This window comes from Geotrypetes seraphini, chromosome 5 (genome assembly GCF_902459505.1).
Source record: "Geotrypetes seraphini chromosome 5, aGeoSer1.1, whole genome shotgun sequence".
NCBI classification, from domain to species: Eukaryota; Metazoa; Chordata; class Amphibia; order Gymnophiona; family Dermophiidae; genus Geotrypetes; species Geotrypetes seraphini.
This window is the reverse complement of record NC_047088.1, coordinates 79647542-79668237: the sequence shown is the minus strand read 5'-3', so window position 1 is coordinate 79668237 and position 20696 is coordinate 79647542. Positions and strand designations below refer to the sequence as shown.

The 20696-nt window shown below is 48.4% G+C and overlaps 1 protein-coding gene across 2 annotated transcripts in view; it reads right to left on the bottom strand.

Annotated features, from left to right (window-relative positions):
* Positions 1-20696, bottom strand: part of DGKK (diacylglycerol kinase kappa) — a 420961-nt gene that overhangs the window by 327788 nt on the left and 72477 nt on the right. The window lies entirely within an intron of this gene.

The window sequence follows — 20696 nt, the reverse complement described above, 5'->3', positions numbered from 1 at the left end:
AAAGGAAGGCGGGGAGAGCCTGGCTGAGTTGGGAATTCTGGGGAAAAGTGAGAACTAGGAAAGGGTTGAATGGATGGGGATAAGCTGATTCCTCTTTCTGTTGAAACTCCTGAAGGCAGTGGTATGGTGGTTGTGACGATATGATACATTGGGCCCATTCAATAGCACCTGCCAAGTTACACCTACATCATGTAAGAAGCAAACAGAAAAGCCCATACTAGGTCAGATCATGCAACTTCAGCAACCCACACTGCTGGGAGAAGGGAAAAACAGCTGAGTCAGCATTGTGCAATGGGATGACGTTCAGGCACTTGGTGCCAAACTTGCAATCAGCATAGGGAGCAGAATCCCCCCCAGGCTAAAGACTGTTTGTAGCTCAAACCTATAAAGTTTCCACAACAGTAATGTTAGTATCAGAGGAATAAGATCTCACGGAGTGTACATATTTATTTATAAAATTGTAACCTGGCTGCTTGCTATGGTGGTGGCGGAGAGGTAAGCCCTCATGATGTCATGTCAGTTTCAAAGCATTATGTATTTATTGAGATGCCAAGTGACCCAGTTCTAGAGGGAGATATTAGATCAGTCCTGGATTTCTTGCAATCCCATGCCACAGTGCTGATTTCAAATAGGAGACCCAGGAACTACACCACAATATATAAAGCAGAGATGGTTAATTTAGCAGTGCTAAGAAAGTATAAAGCAAGCACTGCAAAAAATGAGATGCGTTCCAAGCGAGCCCTCCTCTACAGCGATGACCATTGCTGGTACCAGGTCTGACAACCAAACTATGAAAATCAACGCACTACACCACATTTAAACTAATGAACCCCATGAAAAGCAAATGCATCCACAGCCCTCAAGGCCTGGATGTGGTCTTTCCGACCATAGTGCCCTATGAGCCAGAGAAAGCTCAAAATTGATACAATTATTGCGTAACAAGCTTCTGTTCCTTCCGGTAATGAGACCCATTCCTAGAAATAAGCATTACAAATGAAAACCGCTGATAGTCCTATCTTTCTGTACAGCACAGATAATAGGTCAGCCATATCAAAATAATATGATGGAGAGAGCTCAGAGACACTTCTGAATATTTCCAATTGATTTATGATTTGTCTCTGTGATCACATTATTGAGATAGAAACTCTCATGTTGCTAGCAGAACTTATCAGAAGAGCAACATATTGAGTCTAGCATTAATCCTTATATACATCAAAGCCCAGAGAAATACCAGATAGCTCCTGGCTGTTAATGTCAATCTTATTCAGTCCTATATTTTTCCCCACTGTATCTATGGCTGGCAGTTCAGTTGTATTTAAAGTGCTTTTGAGCGGGGATAGTGCAAGCATATTAAGAACGTAAGAACATAAGAATTGCCATACTGACACAGACCAAAGGTCCATCAAGCCCAGTATCCTGTTTCCGACTGTGGTCAATCCAGGTCTCAAGTACCTAGCTAGATCGCAAGTAGTAAAACAAATTTTATGCTGCTTATCCAAGGAATAAGCAGTGGATTTCCCCAAGCAATCTCAATAATGGCCTATGGACTTCTCTTTTAAGAAATTATCCAAACCTTTTTTAAACCCCGCTAAGCTAACTGATTTCACTATGTACTTCAAATGTATTGTATTTCTAGCTGCTGGCCTATTGTTTGCCATGCTACTGTGCTCAGACCCCAAAACATGTATTTAGTCCTCCATGCAGATCATAGGAATTTCTCACTGTTGCTGTTCATCTTTTTAATCTGTTGTTCTGTATATCTGCTATATGTGAAGTTGTAACCTTGTTGTTAACCTTCTACTGTGTATGTAAACTTGTAACCCATTCTGAGCTCTTCAGGGAGGACGGGCTAGAAAATTGACTAAATAAATAAATAAATAAATAACATTCTCTGGCAACGAATTGCAGAGTTTAATTACACGTTGTTTGAAGAAACATTTTCTCTGGTTTGTTTTAAATCTACTACTTAGTAGCTTCATCGCATGTCCCCCTAATCCTAGTATTTTTGGAAAGAGTGAACAAGTGATTCACATCTACCCTTTCCACTCCACTCATTATTTTGTAGACCCCTATCATATCACCCCTGAGCCGTCTCTTCTCCAAGCTAAAGAGCCCTAGCCACTTCAGCCTCTCCTCATAGGGAAGCCATCTCATTCCTTTTATTATTTTTGTCGCCCTTCTCTGTACCTTTTCTAATTCTGCTATATCTTTTTTGAGATATGGTGACCAGAACTGCACAAAGTATTCGAGGTGGGCCATACCATAGAGCAATACAAGGGCACTATAACATTTTCATCTTTGTTTTCTATTCCTTTCCTGATAATTCCTAACATTCTATTTGCTTTCTTAGCAGCCGCCGCCGCAACCTACCATATTTTTCGCTCCATAAGACGCACTTTTTTTCCACCTAAAAGTGGGTGGAAATCTCGGTGCATCTTATGAAGCAAAGGTACACATTTTGTTACCCTCCCCCGTACCTCCTTTTTAAACCCGCCCGCCCGCTACTGCCGCACCTCCTTTTTAAACTCATCCGCCCACCTGGTGCCGCCACACCACCTTTTTTTAAAACCCCGCCCGGTCCGTCCTCCCGCCTGCCATCGCCGTTCCTCCTGTTTCACCTGGTGGTCCATTGTCCAACCAGCTCCTCATTTCCCCAGCGGTGAAACAAATCAGCAGCGTGGCCGTCAGGAGCAAGCTTTACGCTCTCCTGCTCGGCCCCGTGCTGCTTTCCGAATGGCTGCCATAGGTTCTTGTGAGTCTTGCGAGAACCTACAGCAGCCATTCGGAAAGCAGTGCAGGGCCGAGCAGGAGAGCGTAAAGCTTGCTCCTGACGGCTGCACTGATTTGTTTCGCCCCTGGCCGGGAAATGAGGAGCCCGGAAGAGCGAAGGCTGTTGCGGCAGGCAGGGATGGTGCAAAGCCGGCTGGAGCTGATGGAAAATTTTAAAAAGGTACGGGGGGCTTGCCTGGGGCTGGCTGGTTGGCCTGGGACTGGCTGTCCTGGGGCTGGCTGGTTGGCCTGGAGCTGGTTGGCTGGCTTGGGGCTGGCTGGCCAGTTGGCTGGCCTGGGGCTGGCTGGTTGACCTGGAGCTGTCTGGCTGGCTTGGGGGCTGGCTGGCTGGTCTTGGGCTGGCTGGCTTGTTTGGGGCAGGCTGGCGGGCTGGCTTGGGACGAGCTGGCTTGGGGCTGATTACAATTAGATGTGCCCTGTACCCTGTCCCAACCTACCACTAGACCAGCAGAGAAGGGACAGAGTACAGGACACACCATTTAGTTCAGAATTTTTTTTCTTGGTTTTTCCTCCTCTAGAGGTGGGTGCATCTTATAGTCAGGTGTGTGTTATGGAACGAAAAATACGGTATATGATTTTTCAGCATTAATCCACCCCCTACCCCCCCTGGTTAACTTTCAGGCTGCTCACTTCCTCTCCAATTGAGATTTTGATCATTACACTCAATAATCATGATCATCTTAACACCATTCCCTTCCATAGCAATCCTGTAAAAATGCAAAGTTGGGCATCAAACTTTTAAATATTAAACTTTGTTTTGTATGTATCTATGTTTGTGTGTGTGTGTGTGTTTATAACATGGGCAGTTTCCAAAGGGGTTCATAGACATAATCGCGGAAGACAAAGGCGCGCGCCGACCACTGAGCGCAAGACGGAGGCGCGCGCCGAAGAAAATTACTGTTTTTAGGGGCTATGACGGGGGTTTTTGTTGGGGAGCCCCCCCACTTTACTTAATACAGATCGCGGTGGCGTTGTGGGGGGCTTGGGGGGTTGTAACCCCCCACATTTTACTGGAAACTTAACTTTTTCCCTAAAAACAGGGGAAAAGTGAAGTTTTCAGTAAAATGTGGGGGGTTACAACCCCCCAAACCCCCCACAACGCCCCCACAATGCGGCACAATCTGTATTAAGTAAAGTGGGAGGGTTCCCCCCATGCCCCCCCCCCATTGGAGCCCCTAAAAACAGTAATTTTCTTCGGCGCGCGCCTCCGCACTGCGCTCAATTGTCTGTGCGCGCCTTTGTCCCGGCGTGCTTTTGACCTGACACCTCCAAAGGTCGTTTACATAGGTAATGGGCCCTTTCTGTTTATAAAAGAATGTGCTGATGGTTCCTTGAGTTTATGTGGTTATCTGGAACTATTGTTTTGCTTTGACTGCTGCTGCTGCCCTAGGCAACTACCTAGTTTTGCTTAATGGTTAAGCTGCTCCTGATTCTTAGTAGAGAGCTGCACGGGAACGGGGACGACGGGAATCCCGCGGGACCCGCGGGCATCCCGCGGGTTCCCCCTTTGGGTCACGGGGATCCCGTGGGGACGCCCCTAGGGTCGCGGGGATCCCGTGGGGACGCCCCCTAGGGTCGCGGGGATCCCGTGGGGACGCCTCCGAGGGTCGCGGGGTTCCTGCGGGGCTGGATGTACTCAGTCGCGCGGCTCTTCTCCCTACCTTCTCTGCTTGCAGCACAGAGCCGAACGGAAGTCTTCCCGACGTCAGCGCTGACGTCGGAGGGGAGGGAGGGCTTAAACAAAGCTGGATGTACTCAGTCGCGCGGCTCTTCTCCCTACCTTCTCTGCTTGCAGCACAGAGCCGAACGGAAGTCTTCCCGACGTCAGCGCTGACGTCGGAGGGGAGGGAGGGCTTAAACAAAGCCCTCCCTCCCTCCGACGTCAGCGCTGACGTCGGGAAGACTTCCGTTTGGCTCTGTGCTGCAGGCAGTGCAGGTAAGGAGGAGAGTAGCCTCGCGGTTCGAGTGGCTACCAAGGGAGGGGGCGGTCCGCCCCGCCACACCCTGCCCCGGTTGCAGCACAGCCGGCCAGGTCCCCTTACTTTTGTGGCACTTCCCCGACCGACCGACCGACAACAGCCCCGGTCCGACAATCCTCCCTGCCCTGTAGCCGCGAATCTAAATTATCTTCTTACAGCAGCTGTAATAAGGTAATTTAGATTCGCAGTTAAGAGCACGGAGGTTTGTCGGACCGGGGCTGTTGTCAGTCGGTCGGGGAAGTGCCACAAAAGTAAGGGGACCTGGCCGGCTGTACTGCACCCGGGGCGGTAGAGAAGGAGTGGGGAGAAGGACGCTGAAAGGCCATGGGGAAGATGGGAGGAGGGGGGGGAAGGACTCTGAAAGCACTTGAAGACAGAGGAGGGAGAAGGACGCTGAAAGCACATGGGGAATACAAAGGGGTGGAGAAGGACGCTGAAAGGCCATGGGAAGGGCGGGGGGGGGGTGAAGGAATCTGAAAGCACTTGTGGAAGACAGAGGGGGGAGAAGGATGCTGAAAGCACATGGGGAAGACAAAGGGGTGGAGAAGGACGCTGAAAGGACATGGGGAAGACAAAGGGGTGGAGAAGGACGCTGAAAGGCCATGGGAAGGGCGGGGGGGGGGGAAGGACTCTGAAAGCACTTGTGGAAGACAGAGGGGGGAGAAGGATGCTGAAAGCACATGGGGAAGACAAAGGGGTGGAGAAGGACGCTGAAAGGCCATGGGGAAGACAGAGAGGGAGAAGGACGCTGAAAGGACATGGGGAAGCAGAGGGGGGAGAAGGACACTGAAAGCACATGTGGAAGACAGAGGGGGGAGAAGGACGCTGACAGGACATGGGGAAGATGGGGGGGAGAAGGACGCTGAAAGGAAATGGGGAAGAGAGAGTAGGGAGAAGACACTGGCAGGGAAGAAGACAGATGCCAGACTATGGGGGAGCGGAGAGAAGAAGATGGGTGCCAGACCAATTTGGAAGGGGGAAGAAAGGGAGAGGCACAGTAACAGAGCAAATGGAAGATGCAGAAGGAAGAGAGACAGTGGATGGAAGGAATTGAATGAGAACATGAGGAAAGCAGAAACCAGGCAACAAAGGTAGGAAAAGAATTATATTTCTTTTTTTTTTATTTTGCTTCAGGATAAAGTAGTATATTAGTTGTGTTGATAAAAATTTATAAACATTAGAGGCTCTGGTAGAAACCCATTTGCAAAGTATGTATTCTTCCCAATTAATATTTTCAAATTAATAAAGTCTTTTTGCTTATTTGTAAATGGGTTTCTACCAGAGCCTTTAATTCAGTAGCATAATTAAATGAAATAACTATTTCTGAAGTTTATATGGACGGGTGGGGACGGAGGGGATTCCTCGCGGGGACGGGTGGGGACGGAGGGGATTCCTCGCGGGGATGGGTGGGGACGGAGGGATTCCTCACGGGGACGGGTGGGGACGGAGGGATTCCTCACGGGGACGGGTGGGGACGGGTGGGACTTTGGCGGGGACGGGTGGGGACGGGTGGGATTTCTGTCCCCGCGCAACTCTCTAATTCTTAGCCCCCCTCCCCCCACCTTTGCCAAGGATCAAACATATAATCTGAGCCATAAACTGAAGATGATCACTTGTTAGTCTTTGATTTAATTTAAGTATAACTACTGGGAACTAGGGATGTATTGGAATATAACAACTGAAAAATACTGTATTGATGCTATGTTTCACTTTATTTATTTTTCTATACCATTCTCTCAAGGGAGCTCAGAACAGTTTACATAAATTTATTTAGGTACTCAAGCATTTTTCTCTGTTTGTTCTGGTGGGTTTACAATCTATCTAATGTACCTGGGGCAATGAGGGGAATTGAGTGACTTGCCCTGGGTCACAAGGAGCAGTGTGGATTTGAACCCACAATTGCAGGGTGATTTAGCTGTAGCTTTAACCACTGCCCCACCCTCTCCCTTGAACTGAAACAAGAGACAAAAAGCAATGTTACTTACCGTAACAGTTGTTATCCAGGGACAGCAGGCAGCTATTCTCACTAGTGGGTGATGTCATCAGACAGAGCCCGGTACGGACGTCTCACAAGCACGTGTTGCTTGTAGAAACTTAAAGTTTCTAGATGCCCGCACCGCGCATGCGCCGGTGCCTTCCCGCCCGGAGAGCCGGGCGTGTCTCCTCAGTTCAGGTAGCTAGCCTGAGAAGCCAACCCAGGGGAGGTGGGTGGGACGTGAGAATAGCTGCCTGCTGTCCCTGGATAACAACTGTTACGGTAAGTAACATTGCTTTATCCCAGGACAAGCAGGCAGGTATTCTCACTAGTGGGTGACCTCCAAGCTAACCTCAGTGGGATGGAGGGGGAGTTGGCGACTTAAGAGAATAAATTTTTCAACACTGTTTGGCCAAACTGTCCATCCCGTCTGGAGAAAGTATCCAGACAATAATGTGAGGTGAAAGTGTGAACCGAGGACCAGGTGGCAGCCTTACAAATCTCCTCGATTGGTGTTGATCTGAGGAATGCTACTGAGGCTGCCATTGCTCTGACCTTATGGGCTGTGACCTTACAAGGAAGTGATAATCCAGCCTGGGCATAGCAGAAAGAGATACAAGCCGCCATCCAATTAGAGATGGTGCGCTTTGATACGGGTCTTCCCAACTTATTAGGATCGAAGGAGACAAAAAGTTGGGGGGTGGTTCTGTGTGGCTTGGTACGATTCAGGTAGAAAGCCAAAGCACGTTTACAGTCTAGAGTGTGAAGGGCCGATTCTCCATGGTGAGAGTGGGGCTTAGGGAAGAATACTGGAAGTACAATGGATTGGTTGAGATGAAATTCGGAGACCACTTTAGGCAGGAATTTCGGGTGAGTGCGGAGGACCACCTTGTCGTGATGGAATACTGTGAATGGTGGATCCGCCATCAATGCCTGGAGTTCGCTGACTCTGCGAGCAGACGTAAGGGCTACAAGAAAAAGCACTTTCCAGGTGAGGTACTTAAGAGGGGCCCTGTTGAGTGGTTCAAACGGGGGCTTCATGAGATGGGAAAGGACTACATTGAGATCCCAAACTACTGGGGGTGGTTTGAGAGGAGGGTTAACATGAAAGAGTCCTTTCATAAATCTGGCGACCACCGGATGGGTCGAGAGGGGTTTCCCTTGTAGAGGCTGGTGGAAAGCCGCAATAGCGCTCAGGTGGACTCGTATGGATGTAGACTTGAGCCCAGATTGAGATAGGTGTAGGAGATAGTCCAGCACGGAGGATAAGGAAGCTCGCTGAGGTTCCTTTGATTTAGAAACACACCATGAGGAGAATCTGGTCCATTTCTGGGAGTAGCATTGTCGAGTGGCGGGCTTCCTGGAAGCCTCCAAGACCTCCCTCACTCCTTGTGAGAATTGGTGAGGGGTTACGTTGAGAGGAACCAAGCTGTCAGGTGGAGAGACTGCAGGTTGGGATGAAGTAGTGATCCTTGATGTTGAGTAAGTAGTGAAGGAAACACTGGAAGTGGTACTGGTTCCCTGCTGCTGAGTTGAAGCAGAAGGGAGAACCAAGGTTGTCTGGGCCACCGAGGAGCTATTCGAATCATGGTGGCCTGTTCGAGTTTCAGCTTGACCAGAGTCTTCTGGATCAGCGGGAATGGTGGGAACGCATATAGAAATCGTTTCCCCCAGTCCAGTAGAAAAGCATCTGCCTCGAGGCGGTGAGGAGTGTAGATCCTGGAGCAAAACTGAGGCAGTTTCGAGTTGTGGGGAGCCGCAAAGAGGTCTATCTGAGGCGTCCCCCATTGTGTGAAGATTTGGTGAAGGGGGCTGGAATGGAGAGTCCATTCGTGAGGTTGTAGAAGACGACTTAGGTTGTCTGCTAAGGCGTTGTTCTTCCCCTGAATGTAGACAGCTCTGAGGAAGGCGTTGTGGCGCACCGCCCAGTCCCAGACTCGTAGAGCTTCCTGGCAAAGGAGGGCCGAGCCCGTGCCTCCTTGCTTGTTGATGTAATACATGGCGGCCTGATTGTCTATGCGAATGAGGATCACCATGTCGTGAAGTAGGTGTTGGAAAGCTTTGAGAGCATTGAAGATGGCTCTGAGCTCCAGTAGATTGATTTGATGTAGTCTGTCCGCACTGGTCCAGAATCCTTGGGTGCGGAGACCATCCAGGTGGGCCCCCCATGCATAGTTCGACGAATCGGTTGTGAGAACTTTCTGATGGGGGGGAGAGTGCAACAGCAAACCTCTGGATAGATTCGAAGAGGTCATCCACCAAAGTAGAGACTGCCGAAGAGCAGGTGTGACTATGATGCGTTCGGTTAGTGGATTGGTCGTCTGATTCCACTGTGATGCCAGGGTCCACTGGGGGATTCTGAGATGGAGTCTGGCAAAAGGTGTCACATGTACTGTGGAGGCCATGTGGCCCAGGAGCACCATCAGTTGTCTCGCTGGTAGGGTTTGGCGAGTAGACACCGACTGGCAGAGATGAAGAAGAGCCTCCATGCGTTGAAGAGGCAGGAATGCTCGGGGTTGAATGGTGTCCAGGACTGCCCCGATGAAGGGGAGGGACTGGGTGGGTTGTAGATGAGACTTGGAAAAGTTGATCTCGAAGCCCAAATTCTGGAGGAAGTAGATTGTAGTCAAGACCGCCGAAGTGACCTCTGGGGCTGACGGGGCCTTGATGAGCCAGTCGTCGAGGTATGGGAACACCTGTAGACCCCTGTCCCGGAGTGCCGCGGCCACTACCACCAGGCACTTTGTGAAGACTCTGGGGGACGAGGAGAGGCCGAATGGTAGCACTCGGTACTGTAGATGCAGATTTCCCACCCGAAATCTGAGGAACTTTCGGGAGGCCGGGTGAATGGGGATGTGAGTGTAGGCCTCCTTGAGATCCAGGGAGCATAACCAGTCGTTCTGCTCGAGGAGGGGGTAGAGAGAAGCCAGGGTCAGCATACGGAACTTCTCTTTGACCAGAAATTTGTTGAGGGCCCGAAGGTCTAAAATGGGTCGCAGGTCGCCCGTTTTCTTCGGGACGAGGAAGTACCGGGAGTAAATCCTCGGTTCAATTGGTCTGACGGGACCGGCTCGACGGCCCGAAGCTGGAGCAAGGTTTGGACTTCCTGAAGAAGAAGGGCGGTCTGTGTCGAGCTTGAAGGATACTCTCTTGGAGGATGGTCCGGGGGGACCCGATGGAACTGAAGAGAGTATCCGTCTCTTATGATGGTGAGGACCCATAGGTCCGTGGTTATGGCCTCCCATCGGTGGTAAAAAAGATGGAGGCGGCCCCCTATGGGAGAGGCTGAGGGGTGCAGAACGGTGTCGGTTATGCTCCCAGGAAGGGAGTCAAAAGGGCTGGGTAGCCTTAGGTGCAGCCGGTGGCTGGGGTTTTTGCTGAGACTTCTGGGGAGGTTGTCTCTTCGCAGGTTGCCTCGCAGCGGGCGTTTGTCTAGGCATGTAGCGCCGCTGGTAAATCAGGGGTGGCCTGGAAGGTCGAGACTGTTGAGGTTTGGGTTTGGGCCGCAGGATGGATTGAAAAGATTTTTCGTGATCCGACAGCTTCTTGGTAACAGTTTCGATAGACTCATCGAACAGATCAGCTCCCGCACATGGTACGTTGGCGAGTCTGTCCTGGAGGTTGGGATCCATATCAATTGTACGGAGCCATGCCAGGCGACGCTTGCGGCAGCACGTGCCGAGAGTTCGAATGCATCGAAGGAGGATTGCATTAGCTGTAGGCGTAATTGGGAGAGGGAGGCTACCACTTCCTCGAACTCGAATCGAGCTTGGGTGTCTATAAAAGGAGTGAACTTGCGGAGCACCGGCAAGAAGAACTCCAGATAGGAAGAGAAAAAGAAATTGTAGTTCAGCACCCGTGACGCCATCATGGAGTTTTGATAGAATTTTCTACCAAATTTGTCCATCGTTCTCCCCTCTCGGCCCAGCGGTACAGAGGCGTAGACCTGAGAGGGATGAGAGCGTTTAAGAGAGGACTCGACCAGTAGGGATTGGTGAGAGAGTTGAGGGCCCTCGAACCCTTTATGGTGCACGATGCGGTATCGAGCATCGAGTTTGCTGGGAATCGCCGGTATGGAGTACGGTGTTTCGAAACACTGCATGAAGGTCTGATCCAGCAATTTATGCAGAGGGAGCCGAAGCGACTCCGTTGGAGGGTTAGGTAAATGCATGGTGTCCAGATACTCTTTGGGGTATCGGGAGCCCGTGTCAAGAGTCACATCCAGATCATCCGCCATTTGTCGGAGGAATGATGAGAAAGACAATTGATCCGCCAGCGTCGGTTTGTGAGACGGGCTGGAGGAGGAAGAGGCCTCCGGGTCCATGGACATCGGGGAATGGCAAGGCGAATCGGGTACGGGTGTTTCCTCGTACTCCGGTCCCTCCGGAGGGGATACCTCTGATGAGGAGTATCCCATACGTTGCAGTTTTTTCTGCGGTGACACCTCCGAATGGCGTAGGGAGTGCCACGATGAGTGTCTGGATCGATGTCCGTCTCGGTGGCGGGACGGGGATCGGGATCGTCTGTGCATCGCATGGTCTCCCGAGGCCCCCAAGTGATGGATAGGGCTGGAAGCGGTGGATCGCAACTGGGGTTGCGATGCGGATTCTTGCGATGCTACCCAAGTCTGGTAAGGAGTGCGGAAGAACTCTTCCTGACTATGCCCAGGGCTTTGATTATCGATCGAAGGTCTGGTCCCATGTTGGCGCGGAGGCGTAATGGGCTCTAATGGCAGCATATCGGTAAGCGAGGCTTGCCGCATGGGCATCGCCGCCCTCCCCCGTTCGTCCTCGTCGGTTTTCGAGGTCGAACGGCGTGGGGGAGGGGGAGGGGGCGGACCGCCCCTTTGGACCGGTACCGGGAGGTCACCCTGTATGGCAGCGATGAGCCCGGGTCCGATGGTCTGCATGAGCTCAACGAATTGAGCTTCCAGCATGGACCGTAGCGAAGCCGATAAGGAGGGATCCAAACCGAAAGGGGGTCCTCCTGCACGGTCATCGCGTTCCTTCGAGGTCGAGTGCTTATGCTTGGTAGCTTTAGGCACTTTGATGACCACTGGTGGTACTGTGGAAGGAAGAGGTACCTGAACCGAGGAGACCGGGGCAGGCACCGACGTCGAGCTCGTGGATGGTGTCGGGATGAACGATGCCGGTTTCACCACACTCGATGCAGGAGGGGTCGATGCCGGTTTCGCACGAACCGGGGAGGTATCAGATGAAGTGGAAGCTGAAGGATCCTTAGCTGCGTCCATCTTGAACATCGACTCCCACAATAGGCAACGCCGTTTGAATGAGCGTGCCGTAAGGGTAGAGCAAGGCCTGCACGATTTCGGGATGTGGTCAGGACCAAGACACTGCAAACAGCGTCGGTGCGGGTCCGTGAGTGAAATCGCGCGTTGGCACTTGCTGCACTTTTTAAACCCGGTGATTGGCCGGGACATAGGCCGGAAAATCTCCGCCGCGAGGTCGAAGCCAGTAGGCCTGAGCCACGTGGCCGGCCCGTTCGACCCGCCGGAGGAAATAATCTTTCTTTTTTTTTTTTTGAAAAAGAAATGTACTGTTAATTCTAATTAAAAGAAAGCGAAAAACGCGGACAAGGAAGGCAAATTTAACTGAATTCAGCTAGCGCATGATGAAGTTGAACTTCTCAGCTCCGCGGAAAGAAAAGAACTGAGGAGACACGCCCGGCTCTCCGGGCGGGAAGGCACTGGCGCATGCGCGGTGCGGGCATCTAGAAACTTTAAGTTTCTACAAGCAACACGTGCTTGTGAGACGTCCGTACCGGGCTCTGTCTGATGACATCACCCACTAGTGAGTGTCCTGGGATAAGTGCAAATTTATGTTTTGTTTCATTTCTGTCTTAGCATGCGCTCAGAACAATTACCCCTTAATTGCTTATCGTCCTTCAAGTCAAGGTTCAGGCATGATTTATTGAACTGCTGATCTTAACTCACATCCTTTGCTTGTACAAACTGGGTTGTTGTTGTTTTTTTTTACATTTTTGATATGTTATTTGTGTTTCTGATATTATGTATGTTTTTGTTTGTAACCTGCCCTGAGGAAGGGTGGGATATAAATAAAGCTCACAAGAAAAATATAAAGAGTAACACTAGAAGCCTCCAATACATATAAATTCTATATTACTCGCCAGAGATGGGCTGTGGTTCCACGATAAACATTTAAAGCAAAAAAGGTGGGAAAAAAGGCTCAAATTTTCATAAATATTCAGCAATCACATATCAATAATGAGTTAAAGCTGCTTAATTTCATATCATTGGCAAAAAACTCCACCACCACAAAAATGTAATTATTAATTGGGTACTACACCCAGGGCAGGATTAATTTGTCGAGGGCCCCTAGGCACACAAGTACACTGGGATCCCTGCCCCACCCCACTCCACTATGCGCCCAGGCAGAAACAGGAAGCTGCGTCAGAGGGAAGCTTTGGGCAAGCAGCACCACTTGCACAATTACAGTTCCCATTGCCTTTCTTACCCGCGTTGTTTGCTTGTCTTACTTTCCGTCGATTGGGGGGGGGGCGCGTTGCCGATCGATGCTGGACAGGCCCATCGTCATTTGGAAAAAACAATGTTGATGCCTTCCTTCATCGGGCCCCCCTGACCATTTCGGGCCCAAGGCACGTGCCTATTTGGCCTATTGGTTAATCCTGCCCTGACTACACCCATCACTGTGCACAGGGAAAACAAAAAGTTTTTACTTAGCTGGGAACCAAGGTCTGAAAATCACCGTCACAGACGCTGGAAAAGCCTGGCCAGACTGATGAAAACTGCGGCGGCTACCAGATGAAAAGTCCAGAAGCCATGCCCAAATCCATCCAAAATGTGCCTTGTTTCGCCTCTCAAAGGCTTCCTCAGGGAATGCAATTCTGCTGGAAACTCTGCCACTCTCCCGTGCATGCCAGCACAAGAACAGTCCACTGCTTAAAAAAACCTCACCTTTTTTGCATTAAATGTTTATCGTGGGACCACAGCCCATCTCTGGCGAGTAATATAGTATTTATATGTATTGGAGATATAAATAAAGCTACCATACCATAATTCCAAACATTTGCATGCCCAATTTTATGCTTAGAGCAGAAAGGTGCATGTGTATGTTTAGGATTAGGTCATTTGCGCATGTAACGTAATATAATAATGAGTGATAATTGATGTTCACTAGCAATATGAGTCACTAAGGGCTCCTTTTACTAAGGTGTGCTAGCGTTTTTAGCGCGGCTAAAAATTAGCGCACGCAAACTACGCGCTAAACGAAAAATACTAACGCAAGCTCTATGGAGGCGTTAGCCTTTAGCGTGTGCGGCATTGTAGCGTGCACTAAAACCGCTAGTGCACCATAGTAAAAGGAGCCCTAAGCATTGCGAATCGAAGTTAACTGGCACCAATTAACAGTTATGTGCGCAACTGACTTTAGTCGGTATTTTCTAAAATGTTTGTGTAAAATTCGAAGTGCTCAACCACAAGGGGGCGTAATCTGATGTTGAGGGGTGGTAGACTCAAGGGTAATGCTAGGAAATTCTTCTTTATGGAGAGGGTGGTTGATGCCTGGAATGCACATGAAACTACTTCCTCAGGAGGGAATATTCGGCTATCATTTCCATTGGGGGAGGCATACGTACTCCTGTTGTGAGCTGGCTCAAGTGTGATAGCACCATAGGGAAATATTCAGCTTTACACCACTTTAATACATAGATTTATTGACTATATATTTATTCTGATCCAGTACTAGCTTGCCACACACATTAATTGAATTAGTTCCTTATATCTTGTTTAACTGTATAAACAACTTGCCTTGAGTTTAGCCCTCCATTTCTTTAACCCAATGCACTCTGTACCACCCATTTTGCCCCCATCTAATATCTGCATTTGACCCCCTTGGCTATAGGATAAGTTGTATTATAGAAAAGCATTAGTGTTATATCTATGTTATGTGAATGTTCTGATATGTGCTTATTAGATGCTGCATAAGTATTATGTTTCCCTTTTACAGTAATATGGATTATATCTCTCTCATTTGAATTTCAGATAGAAGAAATATTGATGCCTTTGAGCTGTGGTGCTGGAGAAGACTTCTACGAATCCCACAGCTAGGATCACCAACAAAGAGGTTCTTGACCATATAAACTCAGAGAGGCAAGATTACTAGACAGAAACGGACCTATTTAGACATGTGATAAGGGTAAATTCACTAGAAAAGGAGGTGCAACTCAGAATGGTCAGTGGTAAAAAGAAGTAGGGGGAGACCAAAGGTCTGTTGGCTGGATTTCATCAAGAATAACACAGGAATACACATCAAGCAATTGAAAGAAGCCGTGGAAAACAGGGAAGCATGGCAAGGACTGACCTACACAGTATCCAAGCGTATGACACGAAAGAATATAGTACCCTGTTTCCCTGAAAATGAGACCTATCCTGAAAATAAGCCCTAGCATGATTTTTAAAGATGCTCCTAATATAAGCTCTTCCCCAAAAATAAGCCCTAGTTAAGATCAACCCTCGAATGTCCCCAACACTCCCCAACTCCATCCCTGTCCGATTCGCTGAAAAAAATTGGACTCGTTGATTCAGCAACCCCCACCCCACTGAGACCTGACATCCCTCCACTCTGAGGCCTCCTAAAGCAGCAGCAGTGGCAGCGCTCTGAACGGGCTGCTTCACGGCCTTCCCTCTGCTGCATCAATGAGCGCTGCCACCACTTCTGTTTTTGGAGGTCTCAGAGCAGAGGTATGTCAGTCTCACAATGAGAGGGTCGGACGGGTTCTGCTGCGGAGGGGGATGGAAGAGAGGGAAGGAAAGATGCTGCACATGGGGGGGGGGTTGAAGAGAAATGAAACAGGAAGAATTGGGGTAGAGGAGAGGAAGGGAGAGATGATTGTTGTACATCAAAAAAAGTCATTCCCCGAAAATAAGCCCTAATCCATTTTTTGGACCCAAAATTAATATTTTCGGGGAAACATGGCAGTAGTAGCTGTTAATATGTATATTTTTGAAACTGTTTCATGGTAGTCCAATTAAGTTTCAATTTACCGATTTTAACTTTGCCTCATTCATTTTACTGTATTTATGTATATATTTATGGTCTTTTTTACTACTGTTATGCTGTTAACAAAATTGTAAGTTCTATGTTGAATTATGCCTGCTATACACTGCCTTGGGTGAATCTCTTCATAAAAGCGGTTAATAAATCCCAATAAATAAATAATTTTCTACCAGCATTCATATGAAAGTATTTGAGTTTTAATCCATAAGTTCAACCCTCTCGCCTCCCCCACCTTAAAAGACAGCAGCAAACAGAATATTCTCAACAGGCCTAGGGTCTCCTGTTGTGAGCTGGCTCAAGGGCAATAGGCACCTTAGGGAAACCTTCAGCTTTACACCACTTTCAGGTCCTGAAAATTTTGACAAACTCAATACTCATAACCATCACACAAACATCCTATAAAAATGCAGGTTAAAATGTGTGCTGATGGTTCTTTAAGTTTAAAATTTTCCTGGTACTTTAGTTAGATTGTGAGCCTTCGGGACAGTAAGGGAATTTCTAAGTATCTATCTTACTTATAATTTTAATACACCAATATATTCATTGTAACCCGTTCTGGGCTCTTTTGGGAGGACGGGCTAAAAAATCGAATAAATAAATAAAATGGCTGTCAAGATCTATTGTTTTTCTTTGACTTCAGCTGCTTTTTGTTACCCCCAAGAAGTTGCTTTCCTAGGCAGCCACCTAGTTTTGCCTAAAGCTTTAGCTGGCCCTGTGCCTGTTATATTGATTTTCCACATATTTCCTCAGCAAGCTACAGAAAGGGTCTGGGAATATTGAAGAAAAAAAAATATTGGAGCTTATTGGATGTCATAAAAATGCTCCCTTTTTAAATAATAATAGCCTTTGAAAATAATTAGTGTAATAGCTGACAAGCGGAGCAATTGCTAGACAAAATAACACTCCAGGCAAGGGCTGCTTTGGTGCCATCCCTCCTTTTCAGGCTCATGTGGCTGCAGACAGAATCAATAGAGTGATGTGGCATCTTCTTGCCTACCCCTTGCGACAGCCTTGCTGACAAGCAGTACTGATTTTACTCTGTCCCCTGCACTATCTAGCCATTGCTACGTTTTTTTTCCAGTGGTGGGCGAGGGAGAAGATGCTTGTTCTATGACTTTAGCTGGCAAACCACCCCCAGGCTCTCAGAAATGAACAATGGAAAGTCAAGCAGTCTGATAGCAGCACTTTAATAAGGATTTGATTGCTGGCCTCTGCATTTTGTATGCAATGTCAGCTGTTTTACTAAGGACACTGGAAAATACCAGTTACATTTCTGTCCTGACTGTTCAAGTTCCACTGCCATTAGAGGTAATTAGTTAATTGGAATTGGTTCCTTCCAGTCCTGTTTCACTTCCCGCTACTCCTGCTGTGTTATATCAGGTGCTATTCTGGGCCTCAGCTGTCACAGCTGATAACCAGCAGCCTGGCTCCCTGTACTTGTATTCCTGTCATGAACTCGGAGGTCTTTTAGCTGCTCATCATTTTCTGTTTGCCTCACCATCACTCAAGCTTTCCTCTGCTCCCTATCTTTGGCTTTGGCTGGGGAAGATGTCAGCATCCACAGTCTGAATCCATAGTTGTTAATGTGCTGGAGCAAAGAGGAGCAGACAGTGGGGCTCCAGGGGTGCACAACTGGATGTCAAAGTCCCTACAAGGGCAACTATTTGATTCTTTTCAGGGGAATAACATATTGGATGCTTTAAGTATATTTTTATGGGATGGCAGGTAGGAGGCACCTGTTTCTGCTTTAACATTCACATTGTAGAACAATCCTAATGGAAAGCAGAACTGCTTATTTCTAGGATATGCAGCATCAAATCTGTTTTACTCTTTTGGGAATCTTGCTAGGATACCTGTGACCTGGATTGGCTACTGGGCTTGATGGACCTTCAGTCTGCCAAACAAGGGGCTCAACAGTCCCTACATAGTACTTCCTAAAACTATATCTCCCAAACTAGCAAGATCACAAAGAGGGGCTTCTTGGGTCCCAACAAAATAGTTCCCAAGGCCAATGGAGATAGTGGGACTCAGAGCTCGATGCACTAAACATGTGTGGGTCCGCTGCGGTCTTATTTTTGTCCGATTCCAAAAAGAACGATTGATGCTCAAGCAAGTTTGCACGCAAATGATTTGAGCGGTGGTTTGTCGTGATCCCTGTCCGATCCTGCTGATGAATTGCTGTGAAAGTGACTCTCACATGTGCAGAGCTGGCAGGTGAAGCCCGTAAGCAGCCTCCTGCCACTCAGCTGTTCAGGGCAGGAAACTTTTTTTTTTAATGGACACATATGTTGTGCACATGTTATCTATGCACAATATCTGTCAGCCATTGCACCCCCTCCTCCCCAATGACAACTGCGGGTCCATGACTCCCCCCCCAAGATGCAACAGCAACGCTCCCAGAGAGACAAGAGGGATGCCTACTCCCTCCTGCCTCAGCAACCTGGTTGTGCATTTGGGCCACCTGGAAGCTCCCAATACTCCCCCGACTCGCCCCCTAGCACTTCCCCATGCTCCCCCCGACACCCCACCCTACATGAAGATCCCTTCTCCCACCACTCCACAAACAAGGCCCCAAAAGACAGCTCTAGTGATCCCAAACAAGCCCAAGACTCCCTCTTGCCAGTAGGCCCACATCTTCAAAATGGCTGGGTCTTCCCCTTCCTGGTGCATTCTGGGATGCACCAGGGCGGGGCCTAAGGCCCTGATTGGCCTGGATACCTTAAACCTCACCTGTGGAAGGGGCCTTAGGTGTCTGGGCCAATCAGGGTCTTTAGGACCTTGGGCAAATCCACCATGCCAACACTAACTTCCAAAAAAAGAAAAATAAAGACCCTATCTATAAAATGGCAATGAGTTAAATATTTCAGAGGACCACAGAACTTCAATATATCTGTTGAGGGAAACTGAATAAACCAAATTGCTACAGATCGCTAATTAGAAAATTCATGCTAAAAGAATACCTAGTCTTGGTCATACGCACAGAATACAGATAACAAATAAAGAATAACAGACCACAAACTAGAAATACAGTAGAAATATGTAGTCAAAAATTAAACTGAAACCCAAGAAGTCAGATTTTGCATGTAGCACAACCCCCTGGGCAGTAGTATTAGGAGGGATGCAACCAGGAAAGGGTTGTTATATGGCTTCAGAACAAAGGAGGGCAGATCTCTGGAGCCATATGGTAACCCTAAACCAGGGCAAACTGCTTTTGACATCCATGGCCAAAGAGAGCCTAAGCCTGCCTGAAACGGAAGAAAGCAGAGCTGGGTAGTGGGCTTTGGGTTCTCCTCTGAAATTTTTGCACTGAACTCCACCTATATCTAACACCAGATCTGGCAGTTACATATTCTAACAACTGACAAATTCTAATCAATATATAGAAAATTGAATTAATTTTCTGGTCATTTTATTTTTTTTAATTATATTGGTCCCATCCTCAGGTTTCTACTTTCGTCTGTCTTCTAATAAATCTTGCCAGTGTCTCTTCTCTAACATTTCTTCTTTCTCCATGTTCATCATCCATCCTCCCTCTGTGTCCCTTTCCTCCTTCCAAGTTTCAGCATCTCCCTTCTCTATGTCCCTATCTTTCCCCCATGTTCAGCATCTCCTTTCTCTATGTCCATCTCCCTCCCCTATTTCGACATTGCCCCTCTGTCCCTACCCCCATATCCAGCATTGTTGCTCTGTGTGCCTGCTCTCCCTCCCTCTTATTCAGGATCATCCCTATTTTCTTATGCTCTCCTGTTCAACATCATCCCTTTGTGCCCTTATCACATCCCCCAGTGTCCAACATCACCTGAGGCCCTCCCCCTCAATCATCACCATCCCTTCCAGGGTTCAGCTTCTCCCCTGTCTCTGCCCTCTCCATTCGATACTTTCTCCTTCTCTGCCCTATGCTTACCTCAATGTTATGTGGTCCAACATCTCTCCATCTCTCTATGCCCCCAGTCAGAATTTCTCCCAAACTGTTTTCTTTCCTTTCCCTATAAGCTAACATCATTCTCTGTCTCCCTTTCCTCTCTACTCTTCATCTGCAGCAGTTCAGCATCTCTCTCTCATACTTTCAGCCTTCCCCCATAGTCCGGCATCTTACCCACCTTCCTTGAGTCCCTCATGGGAATCCAGCATCTCTCCCTCCTCCAGAAATCCAGAACCTCTTCTTACTCTCCCCCAGCTCCAGTGCCTCTCTTTCTCTCCCCCCCAATACCACTCAAGTTCTGTGCCTCTCCCTCAGCCCCAAGTCCAGCATCTCTCCTCCTTCCCTCTGCAGCCCTGCCACTCGAGTCCAACGCTTGTCCTTTCTGCAGCACCTCTTTGTCTTTCTCTCACTGTGAGTTCAGCCCCTCTCCTTCTTCCCACTGGTCCTGCGAACATTTCCTCTTAGCTGGCAGTGGCAGCGGTGATTACAGGTAGCCACAGCTGATAGTGGATCCTTCCTTCTGCAGCATCCCACTCTTCTGATGCAACTTCCTGTTTACATGCTGATGGGATGTGACACAAAGAAGGATTTGGAGAAGTAAAAAGAGGAAATTACCACAAACTTTACAGAAAAGAAATCGACAGTCAATGGCAGGGCAGGGGATTCACTGGAGGGAAGAGAGGTGGTCTTTTTCAGATGAATTAAATGGGCTGATGTCATCCCAGTATTTACGCCACTGGATTCAGCTCTTCCCATAACATTCCCTAGGAAAATATGAACTATAAATCCTTGAACACAATGGGATGAAAATCATAACTGGATCAATGATTGGCTGAGTGGCAGACTTCAGAGGGTGGTGGTTAATGGTACCCTCTCTAAAACATCAGAGGTGACTAGTGGAGTGCCGCAGGGCTCGGTCCTGGGTCCACTCCTTTTCAACATATTCATAGGGGATCTGACTCAAGGGCTTCAAG